The sequence below is a fragment of the Zosterops lateralis genome, assembly GCF_965231275.1.
Source record: "Zosterops lateralis genome assembly, chromosome: 1".
NCBI lineage: Eukaryota > Metazoa > Chordata > Aves > Passeriformes > Zosteropidae > Zosterops > Zosterops lateralis.
In genome coordinates this window covers 74,887,993-74,904,354 of record NC_139762.1, presented here as the reverse complement: position 1 = coordinate 74,904,354, position 16,362 = coordinate 74,887,993, and positions in this window count along the sequence as shown.

Genomic DNA, 16,362 nt, shown 5'->3' with positions numbered 1-16,362 from the left:
CTGAGCCTTTCTGAAGAAATACTAGTTGCTTAGAAGCAGGTTACACCTGGGAGTCTGAGCAGATTTGTGAAAAATGGTGAGAGTAAGGAAAGCCAGTTGACTACAGAAGAATTTTGGAAGGAGGAAAAAGGGAATCAGCTAAGTACATTTGACAAATATTGCATTCTTGTTTGTATGTTGTTTTAAGCACTCAGTCTAAAGATGAAGCTGTGTTCATACATAGAATACAGAATAGATAAACATTAACAAGAAAAGGAAGATCAACTTCTAAAAGTTGAAAAAAAATTTTTTACAGTACAAAAGGAACAGAAAGGGAAATAGCCATGTCAGAACATGTGTGGCCCTTGGGAAATTCTGTCTTGAATTAAAAACTTGCTGATAAAGGATACTCAATAAAAGCCAGTGAGAACTGAAATAAATCACGAGGATCAGAATATGATTGGCAAAAATTCCCAAAGGATGAAACACCTGAAATACTGACTTCATACAAAACTCCTCTCCAAACTGCAAAATGCTGTCCTATCCTAAGACAGATGATGGGTTGTCAATTAATAGAAAAGATTCTAAGGAGTTTATGAGATGCCAACCCATCAAGTCAAATGTCTATACTAACCACATCAGTAAGAATAGTCTAGAAACATTAGAATCACTGAGATAATAATATTTGCTGACAACTGGATTCAAGATAGAAAAGATGTTACCCAAACATGACCAATTTGCAAAAGGATCTCAAATTATGGAAAATTATGTATTAAAATGGCAAATCATTTCAACATAGATGGATGTGAAATTCCATACCTTCGACATGAAAACCCTAATTTTATGTAACAGAGGATTGGCTCTGAGCTGGAGAACACCCTTTATAAAGAAAAGCTTGGGCAGAAGGTGAACAAATGCCAGAAACCAACCTGGAAGGAATGGAAGACAAAAGAGAAAACAATGCTATCCTTCATAGAATCACAGAATGATTTTGATTGGAAGGGACCTCGAAGATCATCTAGTTCCCACTCCCCTGCTGTAGGCAGGAACACCTTTCACTTGACCAGGTTCTCAGATCCCCATCCAACCTGGACTTGGACATAATTGTGTATCATTTTTAGCTCTTGCAGTTTTGGTGCTTCCCTCTTAGAAAGGGAATACTAAAACTGGGACATTCTCAAAGAAAGTAATAATGATAGCCACAGGGATGAAACAGCTGATGTTTGTGCAATGGACATGCTAGACTGCTCCCATGTAGAGAAATAAAGGATAACTCAGGTAGGAAGAGACAGCAGTCTAGAAAATTGTGAGAACTGTAGGTGACTTTATCTTCCACACATAATAACAATGCCAGAGGTTATGACATGAATCCAAATAACATTCAAAACACACTGAAAGATGTGATTCTTCACAGAAAATCTTATAAAGTAATGAAACTCCCTACTACATGTTATTCTGAACTCTGAAAGTGGCAAAAGCTATTAGATGAAACCTATAATAAATTTAAAAACAAAAATTTAAAACAAGGATTATTTGCATACAGATAGCAGTTCTGGTTCAAGAAGTTACTAAGATAAAAACCCGGGTGTATAGAAGAGTGTTATTATATAATTTATCTGTGCTAGTGCTTTTTCCTAAGTATCTATTTCTCTCTTGAAAATAGGATTGAGGGCTTCTGTGCATCTGGTCTGAACTGATATGAGTGGTCTTATGTGCTTATGACCCAGTAAAGGTATAATATGCAACCACCCTTTCACAGTTATTTTTGCAAAAAGTACTATATGCAATATCATAGTCTGTAATAAATCCTATTCTTTCTCTTTAACCTCTAGTTCATTCAGTAAGCTGGATGGATGTCTGAAATTAAAAAAAAAAAAAAAAAAAAAAAAAAAAAAAAAAAAAAAAAAAAAAAGTATAGGATCATGTAGCTTATCCCATAATTTGCCCTAATTCTACATCTTTTGAGTAGGCTTGGTATTATTCTCTTCAGAGTGAAAGATTAGCCTGTAGCAAAAAGGCCTACTATTTGGAAGGGTACTTCTGTCAGGCAGCTGGGTTCTGGTAGATGTCAAACTACTTTAATGTGGCGCCAAATCCAAGACCATGAGCACCTATCCAGCTCATCAGTTTGCTAATTGTGCCAGATAATTAATTATAAGAGTCAATGCTGTTCATAGACAGTTGGTTGACAGTGTATGAGAAGATCAGGTCTACTTGCACTCATTTGTTTAGATGTGCAGCCTTGGTATGTTACCGTGCTGTGAAATAATGCTGTGGTTTAACCTAATCTGACAACTATGCCCCACAGCCACTCACTTGTCTCTGGTGGGATGGAGAAGAGTATTGGAGTAAAAGTGAGAAAACTCATGGGTTGAAACAGAGAGAGCTTAACAGGGAAATCAAAAGCCACATGCACAAGAAAAAAAAAAACCAAGGAATTAATTCATTGCTTCCCATGGGCAGGCAGGTGCTCAGTGATCCCAGAAAGCAGGCCCCCATCACATGTAACAGTATATTGAAAAGACAAATGCCATCTCCCCAAACATGCTCTCCCGTTCCCTATCCTTCCCTCAGTTTTGTAGCCTAGGCATGATGTCATATGGTTCATTCTGCCCTTTGGGCAGTTGAGATCAGTTGTTCCAGCTCTGCCCCCTCACAATTTTTACCCAAGCATAAAAGGCCTTGACTCTGGCTAAACACTTCTCAGCAGTGACAAAACCATCTCTGTATTACCAGCACTGTTTCCAGCACAAACCAAAACACAGCATCATTCCAGCCAGCTACTATGACAAGAGCTACTTCTACCCAAGCCAAAACCAGCACAGGTAAAAACAAGTTGTAGTAAGATGTTCAAGACTGCTTTATTTTAAACACTGGATTAAAACTATTAACTTATCAGCAAAATTGTTAATGGGCTTTAATAATACTAGAAGAAATAAAAGTGACAGGATTTTCTGTGCACTGGAAAAAAGGAAAAAAAACCCAAAACATTATTTAAAATGTTTCTGAACTAATGGAGATAACATTTATCAACTTCAGTCAGTGGAGTTCACTGGGATATCCCAATGAAAAACTGGAGTAACACTAATGGTAAACCAGGTCTTTAATTTTTATATCAATAGCATTACCTCAATCAGAGGGTTTTTATTCTGTCACTTCTTTCCATTAATCATCTCAAAGATTCAGAGAGTTCTGTTCCACATATGTTGTAGTAGCCCACATGTAACCTTGCTTTCTATTTATATTTGTGTAGCCATCACTTAGAGGATGTGGTTTTGAAAATGTTCAAAAGCTGCTGATTTTTTTTTTTTTTTTTTGAAAATGAAATTTAAAAAATTTCCTATAAATTCTGAGAATAATAAAGGATGTCATCTATAGACAAGTTTCTTTTTATGGAGGACAGCATACACTGGAACCCAAAACAAGGAGGAAGATAATAAAATGCCTCCACAGCAGCTAAGACTTCTTACCTCACCTATATCATGTTGAATTTGTATGTATTAAAATGCTGAGTGAAACCATTTTCCTCAGAATAAATTGCTAGTAAAATACAAGTACTTTGACAGACTGGCAGAGGTAAATACATTACATTTGATTAAATTTTCCACAATGATCTCTTCTTTCAATTCTCTCCCCTAATTTTGTTAGGTAAATGAAGGTTTGTACCTTATTAATAATTCTCATGATGATCTTTTTGTAGCATTTTAGAAGCAAGTTATTTTGCATGGTATTGCAAGGCGCTATCTACTCCATTTGGAAAAAAAGAAGTGACACAGATGTGATGGATCCTGACACTTGTCAATTATAATAACACAATTTCAGGTAAAAAGAACTCTTTTTCCACATGAAGTATTCTAATATTACTGAATTAATTTGCCCAAATTATGTGGAAAAAGAGAAATAGGTAGGAATCCACTGGACAATTAGCAATTGAGGATAAGGAAAATATTTGTGGATAAGTAAATCATAGTAATATATCCAAATCCATGTAAATCATAGAATCAAAGAGTGGTTTGCATTGGAAGGGACCTTAAAGATCTAGACATCTTCCACTAGATCAGATTGCTCAAAGTCTAATCCAACCTGACATTCCAGGGATGGGACATCCATGTATCTGAGACCTCTTTTGTTGCCGCAACACTCTCACTCTCTCAGTAAAGAATAGGAGTCAAGAGAGGAGTTACACTTATTTTAATAATTCTTGTGGAATTCTGTAGCTTTCACCAATGGAAAAAAAAAAAAATAAATAAATAAAAAAAGAAGGAGAGTTCTCCGAAAAACTAAATCAGGTTTTCTAATTAAAAATGGAATGTGCCATGGGGTTAAGCTCCTTATTAGAAAACCAAAGTTATATTTTCAGAATATTAGTTTCCACAACAGCATGTGAAGCACAGTAACAAATGGAATCATTTTGCTTAAGAATCTCTCCTTATAATGATCAGATGTTCAAAATTACAAAATGTAAAGTTTTTATTTGGTCATAATAGCAGTACTTTTGAAGGGTATGACTACTGCCTTCTATAATGTTTTTCTGTGATGGAGAATTCCTACATGTACTAAATCTATGTTTTACTTAGTATTATCTGCGGTTCTGTTACAGTCACCTACTGACATCTCAAATTTATTCACCTCATTTGACTCATACAACTGTTATATGGTAACCCAGTCCCTCCTGCATTGTTTCTAAAATGATCTAATAACTTCCTTCTCATTAAAAGTCAGTTTTACTCCTTTCTTTTATATGTCACACTTCAGCTCCCACTTATTCTCTATCCTTATTTTCAGCAACATGATCAGCTTCATCTGGCTATTGATCTCAAAGGTTATTCAGTTTACAATCCAAATAACTATTAAGTAAACTATTTTTCCTTGCATGTTAGAATACATGAATGCTAATTTTTTCTTGATTTAATACTCCTCCTCATAGAAGTCTGGCGTATGACCAAGTTAGTCATTTAAGGAAGGAAGACCTGTGAAAATGTGTTAGCTTTCTTTCATTTGCTATTTCACCAACGAATAGGAGATCAACCGTAAGATATCTTTGTGATCTTGAGAGTTATATTCATGTTGTAAGGATCTAGCAAAGATCAGAAGAAAATGCATCCCATACATATTTCCTTTCCTTCAATTGAATTATATAAAGAGTTAATTTCATAATGACTGGTCTGAATGATATTGTACAAAGAATGTAAGCATAAAGGGTGGAATTTTGATTCTGTTAGGGAATGAGAAAGCTTTGATTTAATTTGAGTCGATCTAGGGCTTAACCATACAAGCTTATCAGATGACACAAACTATAATATATGTCAGATTTATTTTCTTCTTTCTCTGCCTTATTTTTAATTCTGTCATTATTTCTCCTTATGTAGGCTCATGTGTATCTATACACTGTATTTATTTACATATCTATACATGCAGATATATGTTAATACAAGTGTATATATACTTATGTATATATTTGTGTATAAACTGTGTGCAAAAGACACATCCATCTGTTGTCAGGTTTTTTTCATTTGATCTATATTGAAAGTGGTGGGCTTTTCTCTAATTATTAATACACACATAACTTGAGTTCATAAATATAATATTAGTTTCTATATGGAGTAGATTTGTAAATCTTAATGAAGACATGATCTTCAGGTTTTTTTCTGAAAGCACTAGTGAGTAAGTCTATTGAGTAACAGAGGCATAGTCTATATTTTTGTGTGTTCTTTGCAATAACAGCATGATTTTTTTTTGTCAGTGAATTTTGCCATAGAACCAATGGACATATGATCACTTTAAGCATAAATAAATCTGTTTAACAGCCATTTATATGTGAATAAATTTACAAACTAAAGTTGGAATTTACAGATTCAACAGGCCAAAATAAATATCACTAAAAGCTTTTAATTGTTTAAAATTTGTTTCAATCAGTATTTAAACCTTCTTATAAAACTGATAATTATGACAGCTTACCAGGAGTTTTAGCATCTTCCAAATATATATCCCAGAAATTCTGTATGCAGCAATCGATAAAGTGGGACATCAGCTGTTACTTGGTACAAAAGTAAACTTTTAAAAGTTTTTTAAAACTTCTAAACTTTTTAAAGTTTTTAAAACTTTTAAAGTCAGTGTCCTACTCATCAACAACAATTGATCATGCAAGCAGCTACTCAGGTTTATTCAATTTTCTACTCCCCTTATTCCTTTACTTCCAAGAGTTCAAGACTAAAATACTCTGAGTACAAAGTAGGTTGTTACATATATTTTTCCTCAAAATATCTCAAAAATATTGTGCTCATCAGCTGCTCATTTTTATTTGCATTTTAATTTCTTCTCAGATGTCTATTTGAATTGGTCTTCTCATGTACATTGCTCTTATGAAAGAGGGCCTATTATCAAATACTTCATGAGAAATTAATTTTAATTTATGCAATCTAGTGCAAAGGATTTTTACCAATACTTGATTATAAAGTATGTATCTCTCTTCGGGTGTGACTATCAAAACATAAGAGAATTTATACGGTAATAGCTTTTCCTGTATTTTTTTGATACTTGGCTTCTGATCTCAATACAGAATGAGATGTTATATCTGGTCATACCAAATATGATAAGCTATTTAAAGTAATAAATGTTTTAACTAGCTCCATTGATCCAAAACTGATTAATTTTCGCTTTGTAATTCAGTAAACATCCATGAAGTTTAAACAATTTGCAGAAGACAGGAGAGTAAAAATATGTAATAGTCTCCATTTACACTAATAAAAATTGGTTGCATTCCTTTAAATAATGTCTAATTCATGTCGGTGTCTATTTTTTTAAGGATTTTATGAAAATATTTCTGTTTAACATTCCATTTTTGAACTAAACATTTAAAAACAAGTAACATGAACATCTATTCAGAAAAAAAAAAAAAAAAAAAAGATCCTCAACTATCCTTACCACAAGCATTGCAGAAAAGATGATTCAGTAGAAATTATGAAACTTGGTCCACAGCAATCCAAACTTTTATTTTAATCATTCTATCTTTACCTAATTTGTAGTGTTGTAAAAATTTGTTGGCCATTCCTTTAAAAGACTTAGTTAAGCACATACTCCATCCCCACTGTTATGTGTCTGGTTTCCTTACCACAAAACTTCAAGTTTACTCAAGTACACTCTGTTTCCCTACCCTCACTCTACCAGAAAACAAGAAAACCAAACCAAAAAACCCAACAAAATCCCCAAAAAAATTGAAACAAACAAAACCAACAAGAATGCTGTTCTGCTGACTGAAAGGTTACAAAAAGGTTAACTCAAGCACAAGTTAACATTACAGTCTTATCACCAAGAGCTCTATGCAAAGGACTACAAAAAGTGAGCCAAACAAATTAATCTGATTTTTAATGAACAGACCTCGTAACAGCTTGCACAAGTGCATTGGACACATCCTTCCATTACAATCTTTTTTTCATCTGGAAATCTACCTAAATATTCTAAAGCTGTTGAAATATTTGAGGTCTGATATTCTCTAAGACATCTTTGACTTCACAGGTGAATAAGTCAAACAACAGCTGGGCCCAGCACTGGAGGCTGGGGGACACCACTAATGACAGTCCTCCTACCAGGCTCTGTGCCACTGATCACAACCCTCTGAGATCTGCCATGCAGCTGGTTCTCAATTCACTTCACTGCCCACTCTGAGCTTGTCTATGAGCATGTCATGGGAGACAGTGTCAAAAGCCTTACTGAAATCAAGGCAGACAATATCCACTGTTCTTCCCTCACCTATTCAGCCATTGTCCCATCACAGAAGACAATCAGGTTAGTTAAGCACATTTTCCCTCATGTATTCATCAGCTTTCAGTGACTTCTATATACAAATCAAAGAAGGTGTACAAAGAGCAGAAATGTTTTATATGCATTTCTAAAGATTTTTTTAAAAATAAAACATGACATGTTTAAGTGAAAAGTAAGAAAGCTTGAGCTATAGTAGATGAAAGTGTTCCAGCATCAGTTTAACATGATCCCAGATAAAGTTGTGCTAAAAGAAAGTGATTAAAAAATCCCTGGTTGAACATTATATTAAAAATGTTTCCAAGAAATTACTTGAGGGAATCTGGTTGTATTGCTTTTCCTTTTGATAAAATTTGATAAGGTCATTTGGTGCCAAATTACCTATTACTCCTAAGCAAGATTAAAGTTTTTTACACTGAGTGTCAGTTGAGGGATGAAAAGCTCTTTGAAGGGGTTCCCAAAACTCTCTTCATGAATATTTGGAAAATCATTTTATATCTCAGGTTTTCTTTGCTGCTCTAGGGAGGTTATTTGCTCTACCTAAAGAAGCCTTCCCTGCAACAGTGCTAACACAGCAGTGTATACTTGTACTGAAATAGGCCCTGTCTATATTGAGGATTTACAGGATTAAACTGATCCACTGGAAAACTTTGTGCAGGCAAATACTTCTCCATTAAGATCAGAGCTGAGCAGTTTTTAACTGAAACAATAATATTTAAAGAAAAATTCAGGTCCTGGAATTGCTGATTTTAAAAATAGATAGAATTTTTAAACAAACCTTATATCTGGGCCAAAACTGATGGATTATTATTAAAACATTATTTCCTTTTCCTTCAAGAGCCAAAAGAATAGAGTTCTATTGCAGGACATTCCTTCTTCTTTTCCATACACTTTCAAATCTCCATCCTACCAAGACACATTTGTATTTGTGAGTATTATTTAATGGGAATCACAAATTTCAGCATTATATTCCTAAAAAAAAAAGAAAAAATGTGTTTATTTATCTATTGGTCTTGAACCCAAATAAATTAAAAAATATTTTACTAGATTGGACAGGATTTTCAACAATCATCAATGAATACAGTACTGTTCTGTACTAATCAGTGTCTTGCCTGCAGTCACAGGGGGATCCATACAACTGGCTGTATTGGACAGAACACAAGAAGTAGAATGTGCTGGTTTTGGCTGGCGTAGAGTTAATATTCTTCAAAGTGGCTCAATGGGTTTGAGTTTTTGATTTGTGCTGAACACAAGGTAGGTAATACAGAGATGTTTTGCTATTGCTGAGCAGGGCTTGCACAGAGCCAAAGCCTTTTCTGCTTTTCTCACTGCTCTCCTGACAAGGAAACTGAGGATGGTTGGGAGGTGGGAGCAGACATAGACAGGACAGGTGACCCAAACTGACCAAAGTGATGTTCTAGACCATGTGACATCATGCTCAGTGTATAAACTGGGGGGAAGTAGGAGGAAGGGAGGAGTGTTGGTGTTTGTCTTCCCAAGTCCCTGTTACACATGATGGGGCCCTGCTCTCCTGGAGATGGCTGAACACTTGCCTGCCCATGGGAAGCAGTGAATAATTCCTTATTTTGCTTTACTTGAGTGGATGACTTTTACTTTCCCTCTTAAACTGTCTTTATCTCAACCCACGAGTTTTCTATCTTTTACCCTTGCTCTTCTCTCTCCTATCCTGCTGGTGGGCATGTGAGTGAGTATCTGCACGGGGCTTGGCTGCTGGCTGGAGTTAAACCATGACAGCCAAAGAAAGAGAAAAGGATAGTGGCCAAGGGAGGGATGTGCTCCACAGGAGCCAATGCCTCTGTATGAATTTGTGTAGTTTCAAGCTAGCTGTCTACTCCTACTTTTAATCCTAAGATTTTCAACTCTTTGTTCTTGTATTTCGAGTTTAAGATTTTTTAAATTAGGATTTTTTTTTTTTTTTGTTTGTTTGTTTGTTTGTTTGTTTTTTAGGTCATGTGCTAGGTTTTGGAAAAAAAAGAGGAACTTGCAGCTTGGTCTTAAAAGGTTAATTTTTTTTTATCTGAAGGTCAGGGCACTGCTTAACACCAGGCTTAGCATGCTGAAAGACACCGCTGCCAAGAACCCAAGACTTGGTATTCAAGGTCTTTTAAAGGTTTGTAATCCAATTAACTTTTAAAACATACTATATTTACAATTTTGTACCAATAATTACTACTAATTCTAGACATGCAAACTTTTGCATCACATACATTTTACTAATGTTTTTGTGCCACCGTCACAGCAGAAGATGGAGTCAAAGAAGAACTTAAGATGCTGCCCAAAATTCTTCATCTTGCCTCTATCTATTCTAAAAACCCAAAACTAAAAATTTTCACAAACTAAAGTACTATCTAATTTAAATTTTTATTGTTCTCATTTCATCCAGAAGTGTTGGCAGTTTTTCTCATGGACTAAGGTCAAAGGCAATGCTTTCTTGGGGTTCCAGCAAGGGTCTTGGAACCCCCCACGGCAATTTGAGTGCCCTGGACTCCAACACTTTTTTTGCAAGCCATTTCCTCTTTCTCCTCTTCACACTTCTTTCTATCACATTTGAAATCCATGATCAGTGCATTAAAAAAAAAAAATTAAAAAAAAAAAAATCAATGACTTTATAATTTATCACCAAAATAGCTGTACTTCATTTAATATACTGAAGTATCACTTGGAGCAGGGCACGAGAAAGTTTAAGCGGTTTCAGCACTCACAAAAGCAGGAATTATAGCAGGATCAAAATCCCATTTCCTGTGATGAAAAATCTTCATGGGCACTTCATAGGTCCTTTGTATTGCAATTTAGTGAGGTAGACTCCTCTCTACTCCTGATTGACTCACAATATCTACCCCAGAAAATAAAAATCTGTTGCTTTATTCCTCATTGAATTGTACATCTAGGGACCAATCTCTATTGTCCAGTACTACAGTACAGTATTGTCCAGTACTACTATAGTTTTCTACTCTGCTAGCCATAGCCTATCTGTAAGGCTCTTTGTATGATGTATGTGGAAAATAAGTAAACCAAGTACTTCTTATGTTTGAATTTTTAATTTTCAATCCATCTCCACTGCTTCTCACAAAAACTTGTTCATGGAAAAATACATTTCACTTTTGCAATAAAAATAAGTTCAATCCAAATGCAGATTTAGATGCTTTGCAGAGACAGAAATATATACATGAAATAATGTTTCATGTGCTGAAAACAAAAGAAAAGTCATTAGCTGAGGATATATTAGCTTCTAACTCTTCTCATCCTTCCATATAAAAATGAATCACCTATACTGCTTCTCTGCTACACTCATTACTAAATAGTCTATAAAGTGTTTTCTATTAGATGCAAATGTAACACTCTTTCAGGACAGGAAAAAATGGTGTTGGATTTTTGAAAGCTGAAGCCAGATTCCATCACTTCTGGACTTGCCTGATTTAATCAAGGTCTATTCTTCAATAATGTGGTGATTAAAAGGGAGTCAGATTCTCAAATCTGGAGTGGCAGAGACAGGTGCTGTGAGATGTCCTCCACAGTGATGGGCACACAGCCAGCAGAGAGGTGTTGTGTTATATAGCAAATAACAATGTACTTAATTCACTGGCTATTTTCACCCAAAATCAAATGCCTGAAGGTACACATTGGACCTCCTCATCCTCCTGTATTGCCCACAAAGTGCACTCATGTCTTTGAGTGAAAGCAGTCCCAAGCATAATTTTTTCTTTGTCTGAGGCAGGAATAACTCAAACTATTTTCTTCAGCATATTTTTAATATGCACTACAGAAAATTTATCCCTTTCTATACTACATAGAAATTTTGACTGGGCAGGGCCCACTAGATCCTCTATTGCTGACTAACCGTGTGGCTTTTGCTAAATGTGTATCCCAATGCTTGAAGGTCCCATTACCCATGATTTGCAGAGTAGTCTTTAACAATACACTGTAGTGTTCAATCTCTCCAGAGGCTGGTGCATGATACGGAATGAGATATAGTCACTCAATGCCATGCTCTTTGGCTCAAGTTTTTATGAGGTTGTTTCAAAAATGAGCCCTGTTGTTGGGCTCAATTCTTCCTGGATATGTGTCACTATAAGGCTTGCCTTTAAAGTCCAGGATGGTTCCAGGCAGTGGCATGTGGCACAGGAGAGTCTTTCAGCCATCTGGTTGTTGCTTCCACCATTGTAAGCACATGGCACTTGAGGTCACAGATTTGGGGGGGATATGATAGAGTCAATCTGCCAGGCCACCCCATATTCATATTTTAGCCATTATCCTTCATACTAGGGAGGCTTTATAGCAGAACATTACACATTCATGGACAACCTGTACCATGGTGCCTGTGGTTAAGTCGAATTAGCTCAACTGGTTAGAGCATGGTGCTAACAACACCAAGGTCAAGGCTTTGGTCCCTGTATGGGCTATTCACTTAACTGTTGGACTTGATGATCCTTGTGGATCTCTTCCAACTTGGAATATCCTGTGATTCTGTGAAAATCTGTCCCTTTATCACCAGCCCGTGTACATGTTGCATCTCTTTCCTGACGGCCTGGGGTGTCATGGGCCTCCTGAGCTAGAAATAAGTCATTCATGTTTCCAATCCAGAGCCACTTAAGCCACTTCAGTCTTAGCAACCTCATCTACCTGCTGGTTATTTTGATGCTATTCAGTGGCCCAACCCCTGTGTGCATGAGCATCCACATCATGTACCTTCACAACCACGTTCTTCACCCAAGCAGCAATATTTTGCCACAGCTCAAAGAATCTTAGTTCTGTGCTGACAGTTGCTCTGCTTCCACTTCTGTAAGCACCCCCACAGGGCATTTGCTGACATCCATGATCCAGGACAAAGATAGAATTCTAGCCATTTTTCTTGGTCAGCAATGTCTAAAGCTAGATGGATGGCTTTCACCTCTGCAAACTGACTTGATTCACCTCCTCCTTCAGCAGTTTCTGACATGTTGTGGGGGACTCCATACAACTGCCTTCAACCTCTGATGCTTGATGGGTACAGCAAGGACCCATCAAGGCTTGCGGCTTCTCAATTTCTGGTAATTTATTACACACTGGGGCCTCTTCAGCACAGGTCACTGTCCGCTGGTGGCATTCCCAAGTCTTTGCCTCCCAGCCAGCCAGACCACTCCTAGGATTTATGGATGACTGGGGATTATTATTTGAGCTTATTGTTTGAACAGTGCAACTCAATCCATGTAGCATCAGTTGCATGATCTGGAGATCCTCCCTTTGAACAACCAGCACAGCACTGGCAACTGGGATGTCAGGAAGAGCTGTGCTTCAGTACCAACCACTTCTGTAGCAGCTCAAACCCTTTTCTAAGCTGTCAGTATCTCCTCAGTTGGAGTATAGTGGCTTCAGATCTTCTGTATCCCTGACTCCAAAAGCCTAGGGGCAAACCTCAGGTCTTCCCTGGTGTTTTCTGACAGAGGCTTCAGATAGAGCCATTCTTTCCAGGGGCAGCATAGGGAATATTTTTGCATCTTGCCCAGTCCTGACTAGCCCAAGGGCTGCTGAATGAACCAATTAATGTCTGATTTGTTCAAAGGCTTGTCATTGCTGAGGGCTCCATTTGAAATAATTTTTCTTCTAGGTCATTTGATAGAGAAGGCTTATAATCAGACTGCAGTTTGAAATGTGTATTCTCCAAAAGTCCACAATGCCTAAAAAAAATAGTGTTTCTTTTGCATTAGTTGGTGGAGACATTGCTGTTATTTTGTTCTTCACATCCACTGGAATGTGACAACATACATTTTGCCCGTTTATTCCTAAAAACTGGAACTCCTTTGCAGATCCCTTGACCTTACTTTGGTTTATGGCAAAATCAGCTTTCAGGAAGATTTGGGCTAGTCTTCCTTTCCTCAATATAATTTCCTAATATAATTTAGATGTATACTAAAATATACAGCTACTACTACAACAACTACTACTTTTAATTGCATTGAAAGGTGTTAGAAAGAGTGAGAAGCCAGGAAAAACAAGTGATGCACAATACAATTACTCACCACCCACTGACCAATGCCCAGCCCATCCCCAAACAGCAACCTTTCCCTCATGGATGATCTTAGGTACTGGACATGACATTCTATGGTGTGGATTAACCCCTTGACCAGTTTGGATCAGCTGTCCCAGCTGTGCTCACTCCCATTTTCTTGAGCAACTCTTCACTGTCAGAGCATGGAAAACTAAAAATCCTTTTATTCAGAATAAGAACTATGTAACAACCACTAAAATACCAGTGTGTTATCAACATTGTTCTCACATGAAGTCCAACAGAGAGCACTGTACCAGCTACTAAGAAGAAAATTACCTCTATCTCAGCCAAAACTAGGGCATAGAAATAGAAAGATGGGCATGAACTACTGCTTCATGTACTGAAAACAAAAGAAAAAATCATTAGCTAAAGATGTAATAGCTTATAACTCTCCTAATATTATCAGTCCAGATAAAAATGAATCACCTACACTGTTTTTCTGCCACACACTTACTTAGCATGTGATCTACAAAGTGCTTTCTATTAGGTACAAGACACTTCAGCTTAAGACTGACTTTTATAGCAACCCTAATGAAACTTTGTGAACCTTTGTGGATAATGTTTTGCAGAAAATGGATAACAGTGGCTGCATGTTCAAAATGTTTGCAGGATATTTAGGACACAGTAATAGTTTCAAATATGGAATACAAAACAGTGTTTTCCAACATATGCAAATTGTAAATTTCAACATTATTCTACCTGGCTGATACCATCTGCAGGAGCTAAAGAGCTGAAGTAAGCACCTAGAGTAAAAGGATGTGGTGAAACACAGCTAGACCCAGCAGAGGAGAACAAAGTTTTGAAGGCAAAAATCAGAGTTGGGACTGTATGCGATTTGTGAGCCCATTTTCTGTTTGAAAGTGTTACATTTAATCTTTGATAAGTTAAGGAAAGAAGGGAAAATGAATACTTTTTAAAGAAGGGATTGTCTGGGGTTTTTATTCTAGCCTAAAGTATAGCTTAGAATATCTGAGTATCTCTGACAAAAATTCATTGCTAATACATAATTCTTCCCTAAGACCCTTGAGATTAGTTTCCGCTGGGAATTCTCTGGTGAAAGCCACACCTCATTTCACAACTAATTTTTGAATAGGAGCTGAATGAACTGTCACTAGAAAGTTTTGGTATGCAAAGATATAATTTTATTAACTATTACACAGATTGCATGGCTTTTCAGAGCATTAGCATTGCAGAGAGCTCAAAATTTCTCATATCTAAGTATTTTGTTATTTAGAGCTCCAATAACAAAAAGAAATGTGATACGCAAAAATTGAACATGTGACAATTGTCTCTTGATGTCCTTTCTTGAGGACAATCTAAACCTTCCAAAAGATGTCCTCTGACATGGATTCAGATTTCCAGGAATAATAAGGAAGCTATTACTTGACAACCAAGAAAAAAATTAATATTTTGAGTATATTCTTTATAAAGACTGTTTTGTTGTTGGGTATGTAAAGCAAACATATGACAGTGCATGTACAGAGAATTTAAAACTATTTCAATTTGGTGTAACTTTTAGGAATGCTGTTAACTCCAGTTAGGAGTCACTGCTTTTTGTGCTACCTCATTGCAACATTAACGTCAAATTCCCAAATGAAGTTCAGAAGCTTCCTGAAAGAAAATTCTTTAGATTGCCTAATAATATTGGATGGATAAGACATGGCTAAGCTCAAACACTGTTGCTCAAACAGTGGTATTAACTTTCCAATCACCTTTTTCTTTTTTGCTGGCTTCACTTCCATTAGTTGGTAGGTGACAGATGTACACCTAGGAGGATCAATGGTCTTGCTTCCTATGATCAACATAATAATGTTGTTGACAATGTTAAATTCCTGTTATACTTGACTAAAGGCAGGTAGAAAGACTGACTTTACCATGTTCCTGCCACTGCACACTGGGTAAGACACAACTATAAGAATGGAATGGAATGAGGGTGGATCTTTCTTGGTGACCAGATGACCACACCAAACCCCAGACAGGCAGGGAGACCACTGCCCATGAGAGACAGGAATTTTCTAAGGTGGCAGAAGGGCAGCTGTGAGCCAAACTAAGGTGTGATAAGAAAAAAAATAAAATAGACTTTCCTAAAGACTCAGTGGTGACTCTGTGAAGCCTTTACCAGCCTAAGACGCCCTTGACACTTGATAAATGAGAGCAAGTTTGAGGTGATAACTTTCCCAATTAGAGTGTTTAAGACTGAGGCAGAGGGAGGATATGACTTTCAGAACTTGTATCTACTGCAAAACTGTTGGGTTTTTTTTTAAATTCAAAATTACAGTATAAAATATGCTGCAATATAACATCATTAAATATGAAAAGGTCCTCACTTCAAGGAAAATATAAAGTTCTACCTCGATGTTTTTGTTGCTGTGGGGTCTCAGAACACAATAAATGTTCACACAGCAAATTCTTATAAAACCAAATATACTGAAGTGTATACAGAATTAAATTGCTAGATTTAAAATAGAAAATATGTTTATATTATATAGAATTAAATTACTCTATTAAAAATAGCAAATACATTTATATTATGAGGGTTTTATCAGTTGTTCTCTTTTCCACCATGTCAGCATACAGCA